Raw genomic sequence first — 15,144 nt, forward strand, 5'->3', positions numbered from 1 at the left:
ATTTTTTATAAACTAGACATTGTATGAATGAACTACTAAAATAATGTGCACATGGTTCCTAAAATTTATGTTAAAAGGTTTTTCCAGGTAATATATATTAGCACTATACTAATAAAATAATCTGTAAATAGTTCTTAAAACTATTATAAAAGATACTAAAAAGTTATGCCAGTGCTATGCCTGCCACAGTGTTCTGTCTTTTGTAATAAGCAAGGAAATTCATAGTTTAATTTAATACTGTAGCATGCCCTGAGGAGAGAAAAAGTATTTTCAACAAAGAGAAAACATCTGCAAAGACACTTATTTATAGAGGCATGTGACAAACAGATTCATGTGCTCATTAAGTTAAAAAAATAACATTCTTTTCTGATGAATTAACAAAGCTATCATGTATCATAATTTAATAAATCAAAGGTTCAAGATTTCTTATTTATGTATTTCTTTGGCTTTTGCTTTCCTTTTATGTATCAACCTTCACAGTGCTGTAACACAATTCACTATTCTGGTTTGAAAAGCAGTCAGCCATGTTTTTAATTTCCACCACAAGCAAACTAAGCTTTCTTAACAAGTAGACTCTCTTCTGTATATCACTTTTAACACAAAGATTGTAAAGGTTATCATGAGGATGATTTAGCCACAGAGGACTGAAAACCAACAAAGTGATTATTTTTTATTTTATTTCCTTATGCAAGTATCATGGCTGAGATCCAGCTCTCCTAACTGAAAGCTATTCTGAGTCAACAACACAGTAGATATTTTGAAGAAGTTACAACAAACTAAAAATATGAATTCTTATTACTGCATCTTATACCTTACAAAAAGGTTCTGTTTCAAAAAATGTGTCACCGAAAGATATTTCAGAAAATAACTTGGAAAACCAGAATAACTAATGAAATATGCTTTTTCCTTTGACTTTTCTGAACACCAAATATGCCATCAGAAGGCAAGTACCTAAGCAACAAATAGCAGGGTCATACATGTTTGCAGATATAACACCTTGTAGGCAGGGGTAAAGAAATATGATTGTAACACATCTTGGGACATTTAAAGCTCAAAAGATGAATTACTAACAGCAAAGCACAGCCTTGTATGGCAGGGAGGGGGACTGTGAGACCCAAAGACCATTCTGTCTTCCATGACTTCACAGCACAGAGTTACTGGATGTGAGCTCCTGCTCATCTCCCAGGTTTAACAAAGAATCAGAATCAACTGTTACAGAATCACTAGTTCTTTTAGATACATTCCTACTTCAGCCATACCATATCCTTGGTGAATGAAGATAACTCAAAAGGAAAGTAAGGCAAGCTTTGTGGGACTAGTAGTATCTTCTGCAAGACTACCTGGCATAGTTGGGAACAAGGAAAAAAAAAGTTTATGGCACACCATTATTTGTTCTGGTTTGAAAGGGTGCATAAAGGTTTGAACAAATGGATCCCTGTTTATTTTACTTATTTTTTTAAAAATTGCACAATTTGAAAGAAAAATGTGATTCCCCCATGGCAAGGGAGAGCCAATGAGGTAATTAATATGGCAAAGAACACCGCAGAGAAACAGAACTGCTACTGGTAATATTAGAGGTTCTTGTGAAAGACAAACAAAGAAATTATGTGGAAATGATTAGAGTTTAAAAAAAAATAAACACATTTAAATAACCATCATGGAATTCAAATGTCATGAGCCACAAAAAATTATTACATTTCCAAGAAAATACCAAGAGAAATAATGCCAGATGAAAGAGTGATTTATTAACACTGAAGAATTGTAATGTAACTGAGCCCTGAAACCACTTGGTAAATCATTTAACAGAGTTTGGCAAATAGCATGAGGAAATCTTTAAAAAAGTCTGCCCCCTTCAAGACACAAATCACTGCATTATGAGGCGGAGATACTAAAAAATTCTGAACTATTCCAAATTTGATTGCATTTCAAGTTACTAAAACTTTTTTAACACTTTAAATTTACATCTTGTAATTTTATTGTTTTATTTATCTTTCCCAGAGTGAAACAGTTGATCACATACCCAGCTACAGGGGTTGGCATGTAAACGTAAGGCACAGCAGAGAGTGACATAAGTAATTTATTAGGTAATCTCTGATCCACTACTTTATATCAGGATCAGAGCATGAAATTGCTAATAAAGCAGCTTTTCAGAAACCAGCATTCTTCAGATGAGACCAAGATTCTTGTTCCAACAACTTCAGTAAGTTTTAATGGGTTATTCGTAGAGATGTCCACTCCAATGTCGAGGTGCATCTCGTGTAAAGGTGCATTTTTTATCTCTCATATCTTTGCACTGCAATATCAACTAGGCATTGTTCATTACTTCATGTCCTAGTCATGTTGCTGACATAGATCAGTTTGTTCCATCCCAAAAGCGGGGGCAAAAAACCTCAAGTGCATCATAAATTATTTAATAAATATATCTTGAGATGAAAGGTACATGCAGAATGCAAGATAAAGACCCATCTTAAAGGAATAATAAAAAGAAATACAACGTTTTGTCAATGGTTTGCAACGTGTACTGTTATAAGCACAAGCAAAACCCAGCTGTGTCTTCAAAGACTGAGGCCACACAAACACAACTCCTTTTGCACAAGCTGTGTCATGGAGGTATTCTTCATAGTAAATCTGACTTCACTGCTCTTTAATGGCAGTATTTTCAAATGTTGCTAACACCATTTGATATTCTCTGGTTTTAACAGCATTAGCACTAAATAGTGCTGTGTGAGAAACACCAAATAGCACCACAACCAAGAAGGATACCTGTCAAAAATGTTACACTGTTTTTCCCTTATATACTCATCTTATAATGTGCATTCTGATTGTATTTATATTCTGTTGCTGTAAATTAGTTTCCTCTAGTCAATACGAGAAGTTGAAGTTTTTCTATGACTTTACTCTTTTCACAGAGCTCTGCTCAGGCAGCCATTGGTCCATTACTGACATTATTCCACTGAAAGCACATTATTATTGAATAAACATGAACTGCCAGAAATTGTGGATTTGCACAGAGGCTTTGGGAAATCTGTGAGTAGGATTTATTGTATGTAAGATACAAAGAAACGCCATTCAATGAGCCAAAACTCAAGATCTTAAAAGTTGCTACATTTGAGCTAGTGAACGCTTTTTGAGAATACAGATCTCTAGGCTTTGCTAATATGAAAACCTTATTCAAAGGTTAGTTTAGCTATGATAACTATTTTATTACGGAAAAAGGCTTGTTTTATAAAGAATAGGAATTGTTTTAAAAGAGTTCTTTCTACAAGTATAGAATACATATTTATATTACTTAAAAAGACAGTAAACAAACAGCTTTATTTTCCTTACTGAAACCAGGTTAGAGGTACTGGAAGGCTCCTGTAAAACACTAGAGAATACCTCAACATCTTAATTCTTTTTTTTATTCTCTTCACTGACATGCTGTTGCATATCAGCCTCCTAGATGCCATTATTCTTTTCTTAGTTATACATTTTCAGCTTGTACATCTCTCTGTAACTGAGTCAACTGGTTGCTAATACATACTTACTAATGTGACAGTGATGGAATGCAGTTGCATTTTACAAGTTCCTAGAAAGCTACGGAGTTTTGATGACCTAACATTCATCACAAACCGACACTTCGTTTGGCGTTAGTTTTCTAACCAGAATTTATTGGATATGATTCCAACAGGCAGAGTGAACTCACATTGCAAACATCACCCTGAAATTCATGCTTGGTAGTTAGCAGGTCACATGTGTGGCATAGACAGTATTTGTGTGGTGAAAACAGTTTACTCATTTGGCACAAAAAGATATGATAATGCCATTCATCAGAAAAACATGCAGATGGCAGTTGGATTGTTCATATTCTATATTCTTTCTCTTAAGTAAAGTTGTCATGTTTGCTTTCTATGATGATTCATCTGATGCTGCCTGGTGGCTAACTACAGTGCTAAAAGCCCTATGGGGACAGAGAATATATCCTGGCAGGCATTCCAGGACTTCTCTGGTGTCCAAATTCACACTTTCAGTAAAAGCTAACACATTTCCAAGGCATTCTTGTCTATTCTGACTTCCTTTCCTGAGATCTCTCTGACATCTTTCATCCTGTTGTCATCTGGAAACATTTTATACTTTTGTTAGAATATCCATTCATAAATCCCTTTAGAAAGAAGGATAATTTCTTGAATTTACTGTACCTACTCTCTGGCTTGGTGTATGCTCAATATGAGATCAGGAAAATTTGGAAGATTGACTGATTGACAGACTGACAAATTCTACCTAATTAGTACTCACCATATTTAGCCCGTCATCGTCAGCACTTCAGTGTTCTACCAATATAAGATCTTCCTTTTCTAATTCTCAATACCTGAAGATCTGCAAGAATCAAAAAGAATTATTCAGTGTCTCTCAACAAGTTTAAAGATAAATCAAACCTGAAGTGAAAAAGGGATGGGATATAAACTACACAAAAACTAAGCATGATATAGAGTGGATGTAGAAGAAAAATAGCATTATGCAGCACAGTTTGCATTCTGAATACTATCTTGGGGGGAAAAAGACTTTGAAAGATTGTTATGCTCTTAAAAAATCTGCCAAACAATACAAACAAACTAGGGCTTTTTTCATGAAAGAAAACTAATAGCAAAATTTTCTTAATACACTGCTATACAACAAATAGGTAATGTCCCTACTAACCTCACCCACCTCTACACACTATATTTTCAGTATCAGATAGACAAAAACACATTCTCTATGGTTAAACGAGAAATGGAACCACAAAATTGCTCAACCCATACAGTACAGGAGATCTAGAAAAAAAAGCAGAAATAACATTCAATTATTGCACAAGACCCTGTTTTAACTACGTCATCTCCTTTAGGAACTGTCTGTAGTAAAAAAAAAATTATACTGACTTTTTATTTAATTTCAAAAAAAAGCTCAATATAGGAGCAAACACTGTTCTCCGAGTTTATAAAATGCTTTCAGCTTTATGCTTGCTGAAATGTGAACAGAAGTTGCCCTATAAGTTTTAGAAATACTTGGCTAGACACCAAACACTGCACTTACATAAGACCATATAATCACCTGACACTTGTAGCTGCCTCGCTGATTTTCCAAGAATTTTAATCCTCTTTTCCTGAAACTATCCCTTTAGAAAGAAAATATGTTTATTCTATTACTTATATACTTGCTTTGCAGACAAACAGTTTCATTTATGAAAAAGGAGAATATTATATTCCATTCTCAAACATCAGAAATCAAGAGATTTCTTTGTACAGCAAAGTGCAAAATATGGCTTGTAACATACAAGGGCTCCTCCTCAACTGTGCACTCCCAGGCTGCTTCTACACGTTTAAAAGCCTTTCTATGGAATAATGAAGCTTCCCAGCTCTGCCCTTCTGCCAAGCAGCCAGACCATTCATACCAGCAAATAATGCACATGGCTGGTGCACTGCAATTAGGACACTGTGCAGAGAGCAGACCAGAGATAGCTGTTTGATGTTTGCAGGCAGAAGTAACTTGAACTTCCTATTATCAGTGATTTGGGTTTTAGAGAATGTTTAGACGTGTAACTAACTTACTCACTTTGCTTTAGTTTGCATTTTATCTTAGATATAAAAAACGACAAATAAAATCCTTAGCCCCATGAAGTCAATGGAAGTTTTAATTGCAGACTTCACAACTATGTGACTATACAACTGGCCCTATTAGTTAACCATGATTTTGGTGTCTGTTTTTTTGCATATGTAATTTATTCCTATATCCTTTTTAATAATGTCATGACCTAAAGTGATAGCAGAATGCATTAAGAAGAGTCTAAATCACAAATTGCAGGAAGTCAGAAAAATACTCCAGGGAATTACCACTTTAAAAAAGATTACTGCATGCTTTTCTTACAAAAACAGAATAATAGATTGGTTAAGACTGGAAGGGACTGCTGTGGGTCTTTGGTCCACCCTCTGATCAAGAATAGTTAGCTACAGCAGGTTGCTCAGGCCATATTTTCTCATGTTTTTAATATATCCAAAGATGAAGACTCCACGAGAACTCTGGACAACCTGTTCCACAGTCTGACCACCCTGAAAGTAAAACATATTTTTCTTATTTTTGTCTCAGTTTGTGCTCATTGCCTCCTGTTCTGTAACTTCTTTTCAGTAGTGTCACCTTGTATTGTACATATATTGGCAGAATATTTGTTGCAAAACCACAAGCATAACTCCATTTCAACTGTACAAAGATCACTCAGAACATAATTCACTGTCAATAATTAGTTAGGCAAAGCAAATTTAAAATCCCACCATACTCCTTACATAAGCACTTCCTACTATAACTCCTGCAAGTAGTTTTTCCCTAAAAAGCATCTATCTCATAACACTTCTATACCATCTGAAGTTCCAGAAACCAGAAAGGGCTTTTCATACAAAAGGAGTGGAGGGTGAGTGATGAAATTGGCTGTGCCTAGAAAGTCAGAGAAAATTCTTAGAAAACAAGTTTTACTTTTGTAGATGCATGATCCATAAAGTAGGGGGAAAAGGAGGAGAGCATGAAATTAATGGCTAGGAAAAGCCACTGACTACTGTGGAGCAACTGCTGTACAACTGCAGGAATACTTTCTCTGTGTGAGCATAAGGAAGTCCATGTTCTTGCCTAACACCCACAATCTCTGATACAGTTGAAGCTTTGGTGACCCAGAACTCAGCTGCCTTCCATGGGGATTATGCAGATCAGTTATGGAAATCATCCCATGGTACTCATGAAATTCAAACTCTGATGACAAACCAAAAGAAATTAAATATGAAGTTGCAGTCATTTAGTAAAATTCCTGCCTAATTGAAACAGTTATGCATTATAGAATGAAAACAGTTAAAAAATTAATCTGTTTCTCCCTGTTACTAAAAATAGTTTATTTTTTTTGCTGTGTTCAATAACTACAGTGTTCCACTGAAAACTGAATCGCCTCAATAACAAATGCAGTTTTTAAAGCTTCACTGCCAAACTTATCATACCAAATAATTATTTGAAAGGTTGGCAACACTTTCTAATTTTGTCTTTAACTTCACCTTCCTGAAAGTGCAGTTCTTTTGCATTCAAACATACATTTCTTCTGGGATGCACTATGTATGACAGGAAGTACTTAGAAAATTGTTTACAATCTTAGACTATTAGTATTGTGCAAATAAAGCTCACTTGAAAAATTTTTTTTTTACAAATAATGCTGTTGTTAACTGCCAATTTTCTAGTGGAAAAACTAAGCATAATTTCAAACTTTGTTTTCTCCACCTCATATGAAACATTATTCCCAACTAGTTTATCAAACACTGAAAAAACAAATCTCCAACTCAGCAGATTTACCAAGTTAAGCAGGAATTCAAACTTCCTTGCTTTTAAGGGTCAAGCCTGCAGGAAAACATCTCACTGGAGATACATGAATTTTCTTCTGCATTATGAGAAGGGTACTCTGGCCAGAGCATCGAGCTCATACAGCAGAACAGGCACATCAAATCCCTCTAAAATTCCCTTGTGCTACCAACCTAAAATGGAAAATGCTGAGAGTTGAATTTACATGAAATAAAGCATGTTCTGTCAGCTGTTTCAAAATAAATAAAAATTCCAGTTTTAGGGATGCGTGTTTGTGTGTCTATCTGTATCGTGACTGAGTGGACAAAAATTTAAAAATATAACTTTTGTTCTTTCTGGAATGAAAGAAAAACAGAAATTGGATGTTGCCTTAGAAAAAGAACCTTCTAATTTCACTCAGCACTACCTATCACCTTGCATGATAACAAAGAACTTTTATTAAGCATCATGAATTTGCTTCATGATTAATTTTTAATTGCCCTTGAGCATCTTCACAGACTTTTTTGTAGGGCCTGATCCTAACTCCAAGAGCCAAGAAGTAGAACTACAAAACAGTGCCTCTGTTGCAGGGGAAATAGCAGTGTCTTCTGAAAGCAGTATGTACATTTCGATAGGGCAGTGCTGACAGTTTGCAATATGGGCTAAAGCAGGACTATAACCAAGTACAGGAAATACTAATGACACCAAAGCTGATTGCTTTGAAAGGAAGCTCACACACTTTATAAACAGTTCAAAAGATCCTTTGCTTTCCTACAACCTCTAATATGCAGTAGTGATCCTGACCAGAAGACCACTGTACCAAGAAGCCAGTGACCACACAGTAGTTGAGCAGAGTAGGTTAAGCAGCCCTGTGCTGCACAGCCAGTCCGGCCTTCAGCCTGCATCACACAGCACCTTCCCCTTGGATGCAGGATAAACCCAACCAGCACACTGCAACCAACAGCTCCTATGTGGCACCAGTGATTCCACCAACTCCATGCCCTCCCCCTTATCTAAAAGTGCAGCAAGCAGTTTTTAAGTAAACATCGCTTTAGTTACACAGTACAAATGATGAAGCAATGAATCAAGCTGTTTACCTGGAAGAAAAGCCTGTAATAGCTCGAATAACCAAAAGGGGGCAAGCCCTTGAAAATAGGACCTGCACAACACACTTCACAGTGATCTCAGGGAAGATAATCCGCTGACATTTTTGGAATGCAGAAAAGCATGCTATACCACTTTTACAGACAGGGGCAAGAGTAGTAATTTTTTAAAAATTTGAAATGTTTGTTTCAGAAAGCACCAAGCCTTAGAGAAGCCAATGCAAGTACTTTTTTAAAAGGCTGTAAATAAATTGTTCACAGGTACATACATATATTTTCATGTATGTATTTTATTTTAATGGGAAAATAATATATGAGACTTGTAGGATGAGGTATGCAATGGAAATAATAGTGTAATTTAAGGTAAAACCCAGTATTCCAAAAATCAAAATTAAAAAAAAAATCAAGTGACTCGAACATCTAAGCCAATGATATCATACAAGTCCTTACTTAAAAGCAACAATCAATCATTCTACAGGCACTGTTATTTATTACATAAATCACCTTAAAATTATAATTTTAAAGCAAGATTTCTTAATATAGTCATTCCAGGGAGAAACTGTTATTTGTGGTAAGAATTGATAAAGGTGTTATGGCTTTCTATTGAGATCTACTGAAAGCAGGTCACCATTGCAAAATGAAGCAGTACCAAGACTGAAGACTCATTTCAGGTGGTATCATTTCTATGCATCTGTGGGGTAGGAAAGGAAGGATCAAAGCTTCCTTCCAGTTAACACTGTGCTTCTAAAAAGGTTGCAGACACAGGGAAATCTAAACTATGGTACAATCTGAACATAGCCTATATTTTGTTTAGGTGACACCAGTAAGTAGGAAAACAGCTACACCTGTGACTTTGTAACTCTATCTCTAAAGAGGTGATTTCATTGAGAAGAGGGACAGCTCAGTCCCACTAGTTTAACTATAATCAGAGATATGCACGATGTCTTTTGAAAATGTACCTTACCTACCTTTCCTTTTGCTTCCCCCTTCCTAATAATTACTTACTCTACCTAAATTTCCCTATACAGTAACCAAGTATTTCTCTTATAATGTCTTTTTCAATAAGACATCTGGATGAATGAGACTGTAGGCTGATGCCTTCTTTTGTTCCTCGTTCCTGACAGGCAGACTCTTCTATACAGTAATCTATCAGTATATAGCTTATTAAGAAATCTTTCACTCTGATGTATTACTGTTTACTTAACTTTAACAGCTTATTTAGTTACTATGTCTAAGATATGACTCAGTTCTAAAATCATTATAACCTGCTTTTAAGCCTGGAATCAATTACTGACTTAACATTAATTTTCTTAATGATGTTGCAGAACTCAAAAATTTTGGGAGACTGTTACCCCCAGGCATTAGTTCTGCAAACACCAGAGTTTTCCACTAATAATTTTTATTAACGTAATCCACGTACCAAGAAAAAGAACCTCTAATAGCACTTTTAAAAAAAAATAAATTACAGAATCATTTAGGCTCCGAGATCGAGTCCAACCTTTGACTCATCACCACCTTATCAACTACACCATAGCACTAAGTGCCACATACAGTTGTTTCTTGAATGCTTCCAGGGATGGTGACTCTACCACCTCCCTGGGCAGCTCATTCCAATCCTTAAAAACCCAAATGTTTAAAAAGAATAAAGAAAAACATGTTGCACCTTCTACTTCTTCAATTAATAATAAATATTTACGTCTAGTCTACATAGTTAACTTTTGTCTTAGACTTATGGCCAGGAATTGAGATGGTAAAGCAGTACCAGCAGAAGGATGAAATATCACAGAAGCCAGGAAACTTGACACATTGAGCCATAGATCAAATATGCACAGTTGAGAGCCCCGGGACACAAACCAAGTCCTTTGTAAAAAGAAGGCTCTGCAGCATGTCACAAAGAAAAACGATGGCAACAGCGTGTCAGGTTTTCAGCTCTTCAGTGAAAGGCAAGCATGAACTGGGTGTAAGGTGGGTCTCTCAGGTGGTCTATCAATACCAACACAGAAAAACACAAATGTGAAGCAGATTCAGCATGTCAGCAAACCCTGAAAAACAGCAGGATAAGCTGTTCACTTAAAGTATTGTGATTTTTTTTATTAGAGGTAGAAACATGCAGATAAGTAAAATATGTGATTTTAAAAATACTCTCATATGCATAGGCTTATCACAGTCTTTCAGCTCTTGTGAAACCCTTCCCGGAAAATCAGGAGTTGAGGGACACAAAATAAAAAAGATCCCTAAAAATTAATGCTTTTATATAACATGACAAAGACAGAACACATAAGAGAGACAGAATCCATTTGGGATGGGATACTTAGCACTGAGCTGACAGAAAGTGTAATCAGCCTCGGCTCAATATGATGGCAACTTGGTACCACTGTGTGGACAAATTATGTTCAATATATGCTGAAGGAAAAAAAACCAACTTGTATTGTTTTTCAGGAATGGAAAAGAAATTAAATGAAGTTTTCTTTCTTGTCTGCATAGAATATTCATGGACAATAGCCAAAGTTCAGGTACTCAACTATCTCCTTGTATAAATACAGTGAAGGAGAAAGATAGGTGGGAAAAAGACTGAAACACAATGTTCTTTACACAATCATGCTGAAAGGAAGAATTTGAGTGCTCATATCTCTCCTGCATGATCTTGTGTTCCATTGAAAAAAAGCTAATGGTCTCCAATTCAACCCTGTCATCTGGGGTCTTTGGCAGAGGTGAAATAAAGGTGTACATCTTCTGCAGTGTGCTTGTAGGAAAAGTTGAAGAGATGTGGCTGTGATATCCCAGCCTATGGTGCATAGTGATGCTACTAATGTTCAAGAAGCAAACAGGGCATAAGAAACAGTAAGTAGGTACAAGCCAAAGTAGAAAGGCGATATTGAATAGTCAGCATAAACAGCAACATTCATTTCGCTGCTAAGAGGTAAGTTATTACCAATTAGGTGATTTAATTATATGTCTTCTGCCACCTTGATTAAATTTAAAGTCATTGCTCTTGGACTGGCTCAGATGTTCTTCACATAACATTATATTTAGTAAAGAGTACTATTCATAGTTTTTGAAAAAAAAACCCATGTATTGCCTGTTCTCATTGCCATGAAATATTTGCTAAGTGCTCAAAAACCACTGAAAGAAAGACACTGGGTACACATGCAAACTGTATGGAAGCCTAAGAATAAGAAATATCTACAAGAAGGAGAAGTTGCCCCTCTGATCCCAAAGAATTAATCTAAGAAGAGTAAGTAAATCCAAGTGTTGTAACTTTAACAACTCCTTTTGAATTTTAAAAGACTGATAACAATATTATCATTATCTAGAAACTCAGTGATTTATCTAGTACTAGCAACACTGATGTACACTATCTGGTTGTAAGCTAAGGTTACAACAATCATGGTTCACAGTATGACATTCTATTCTAGCCTGAAGTCCAGTCCTGTAGTAAAAATTAAGGGGCTTTTCTGTAGTAGGCTGTCAAGTATCTTCTGATTTCTCTATGCATTTCCTAAAATGTATTTTAATTGACCGAAACTCTGAATTTTATTCTACATTTAATATTGATCACCCAGAAATCTATCCTCAAGAGGCTAGATCTTCAGCATAGTAAGCTTTATTCCTTCCTTCTCCCTTGGTTTAAGACTTGGTTTTACAATACAGGCGTACTTTTAATGGGAATATGATGTAATGACTAATTTTTGTCTTTTTTTACTTGTATAAGAAATAAGAACAATAATTATTATAAATTAAAAGAGATTGCTCCTATTTGTCAAACTATATTCAAACCCAAATATATCTCAATATAACTTACTGCAGGATGATCATAAGTAGATGCAAAACATCCAACCTGATAGCAAGGGATATATTAGGGAATATATATATATATCCTCTCAGGAAATACATTAGAAAAAACAAGAGAATATATAAACAGATACCAACATACATTGTTCTTTAAAAACCAAATTAGAACATAGAACACATATCCAAATCATTACCTTTTCTTTACCTATCCAGTATTTTTAAAACAATCAACTTGTACGTTTTCTTTAATGCAACTATATTAACAAACAGAAAAAAGTTTAGTATATGCAACACAACTGTTAGACAACAAATATCAGCTGAAGAAAAACATCCTGATAAGCTGACTTATTTGCTTTTTGACCACTTTCTTAGTGAGCAATTTTTATTAAAAAAGAAGTCTTCTTTAATTGAAGTCTTTTTATTACTTCCTTCACTATTATTCTGCTTTTTGTTCATTATTTAGTTACAGTCCTCACTAAGAGCTCCTGCACTTTATGTCTTTAAATCTAGTACTTCACACTGAATTTGCATATTTAAATAATTACAATTAATATTAATAGGAGCATACATTCCACTGAATAGTTAGCTGTTTTATAAATCTGGAGATTATACGTAACTCTCTTACCAGGCAACACTGGCTGAAGGAAAGAGTCCAATCAGTCCAAGGTTTCTCTTCTTAAAGAAAAGACAAGTATGGCTTATGTCATATCTGGAGCTAAATTACTTTTTGAAAGGGAAAAAAAATGAAAATAAAACCTTCTGGATCACATTTTTGATACCTGCACATATAGAAACATTCGGCTACATTTTGGAATGCACAACCACATATCATCACATTTGGGGAAAAAAAGTACAATGAAATATGAAAGCAGGGAAATGAGTTGACTCCACTGAGGGTTTCCAGGGTAGTCAATGTATTTCCACTGTTTTGAAGTGTAATTGCCAGACTTCAAACTGCAGAAATGCAGCAGCATTATTGCAACTCCTTAGAAACTTAACTCAGGTCACAACGCAGACAACACTGTGTGCTTAATATTCACAGTCCTCTTAACTGCAGAATCCAATTACCATTCTGTTAAAATAAATTAAAAAAAAAAAAAAGAAAAAGAAAGAGCAGCAGGACTTGCGGTATTCTGTTTAACCACAGCCAGGATAACAGAAGGAAGTGAGAAAACAAACGCCTCCCATACAGCAATCTATTGTTACTGTGTATCCCCATTAAACAACAAAGACTCAATCAACATATGGCAGAAAACTGTATCCCACCCAGCAAGAGACAAGGCTATTGAAAATAAAAACCATTCTCCTAAAGTTGTGCCACTGTGAAGCAAAGAATTCTGTCCTCTGTAGGAACAGAACTGATGTACGAGAATTAGATCAAGGAACTGGGCATTTAGCAGTGAGTGACAGATCCTCATCTTTAATTCATGCTCCCAAGACTATTTAAACTCGTGCAGTCGTTCTTTAAGATACATTACTTAGAAGGAGGTGACAGGTTTGAGCATTCGCAGAAAGAAACAAACTGAATCTTCCAACTCTTCTATGAGTAATCTAACAGATAGGTTGTTAAATAAAAAGTTATTCAGTGTCTCCATTCCTCATGTGAAAAGCAAGCAACTGCACCAAACCAAGAATCTCTGAATATGAAATTGCCTGGTGTGGCCTGAGAACACTGACACAACAGAGTCCTTGGACATTTCAACTGAGGACTCTAAATGTCTGAATTGGAAATAGGTGCTAAGCTGCTCTAGCTGCTGCACACTGAATGTGCACAGAAGTAAAATCCGACATACTCTAAAGTTACAAATTAGAATCAAGTAACAGTCTTGTTATTCTAGGCACTACTGTGCCGGGCAGCAGCTGTGGGAGCTGTCATTGCATTTTTTGACTTAGGCACCTGAATTCTCCCTAAATCCCGCTTTAGGTATTTAAGTCCTTTATTGGATCAAGCCAATAAACTCTCTCTCTGTCTTTACCTCCTTAAGTATTTTAGATCCTATTATGTTTTGCCTTCCTTTTTATTTTAATGAGATCTTTATCTTTCTAGCATGTAGTTAACTATTTATCCTTTGTGTGGTCATTTTTTCTTATACTCATTAGTGTATGCATAATTACTAAGGATAATTAAATAATTTACTATGGGCCTTTCCCTAAAAGTACTGAGAAACCATAGTTCAAATTTTCTCAAAGGGAATTAAGAGCCTTTGGAAAATCCACACTGCCATGTTGTATAGAAATGCTAGAGACAGCGGTAGCAGTCCAACTTTGTTCAGCTCACCTTAACTAACTTTGGAGACCAAGCTGCAAGTGCAGCTTTGTAGCCTCTCATACCTAAAAAAAAAATTACTCAAAGCCAACTTCTGCCAAACATGGTGTTGCACAAACAAGGATTAGAGTTTGTTTTACTGCAGGGACATTGGGCATTTTTCCCTTTAAAAATCTGTCTGCCAGAACTATCTCATTAAAGCCCCAAAAGTCTACTAAGCAACAGATAACAAACTGAAACAAAACAAAACCAAGTTGGTTCTGAGCATTATTTCTTAGACAGGGCTGAAGTGACTCAAACGTCAAACATGAATTTTAATGATTTTTAACTATTTTAGGACAAAATAAATATGATAAAGCTGAGGCAAAATATTTTTATTCACAAATGAAAAAGAAAACAGGTTTTTCTAACTAGGTCTGCTTTTAGAAGTTGGAAATTACTGTCGGCTCTCAAGAAAAACTTGAATTGCCCTAATAATACAGATATATAATTATTAATTTTGCATATCATGTTTCATATGAGGAGGGTTGGAAGCCAGAGCTGGTCCTGCTAATTCAGTAGAAATTTGGAAGTTTTGCGACTCCAGCTATGGACAAATGGCAGGATGCTATTGCTATGGAGATAGGAGGTGACCTTTGACATGAGATGGAACTCTCAAAATCA

At 35.5% G+C, this 15,144-nt stretch overlaps 1 protein-coding gene across 1 annotated transcript in view; it reads right to left on the minus strand.

The window, feature by feature from the left end:
• The window catches only part of TRMT9B (tRNA methyltransferase 9B (putative)), a 118,755-nt gene that overhangs the window by 94,192 nt on the left and 9,419 nt on the right, over window positions 1–15,144 (minus strand). Inside the window, exon 2 of the mRNA XM_071556437.1 lies at window positions 4,276–4,356. The gene's annotated coding sequence lies outside the window, so the exon portion shown is untranslated. The remainder of the gene's footprint in view (window positions 1–4,275; window positions 4,357–15,144) is intronic.

Source organism: Pithys albifrons, chromosome 5, assembly GCF_047495875.1.
Source record: "Pithys albifrons albifrons isolate INPA30051 chromosome 5, PitAlb_v1, whole genome shotgun sequence".
NCBI lineage: Eukaryota > Metazoa > Chordata > Aves > Passeriformes > Thamnophilidae > Pithys > Pithys albifrons.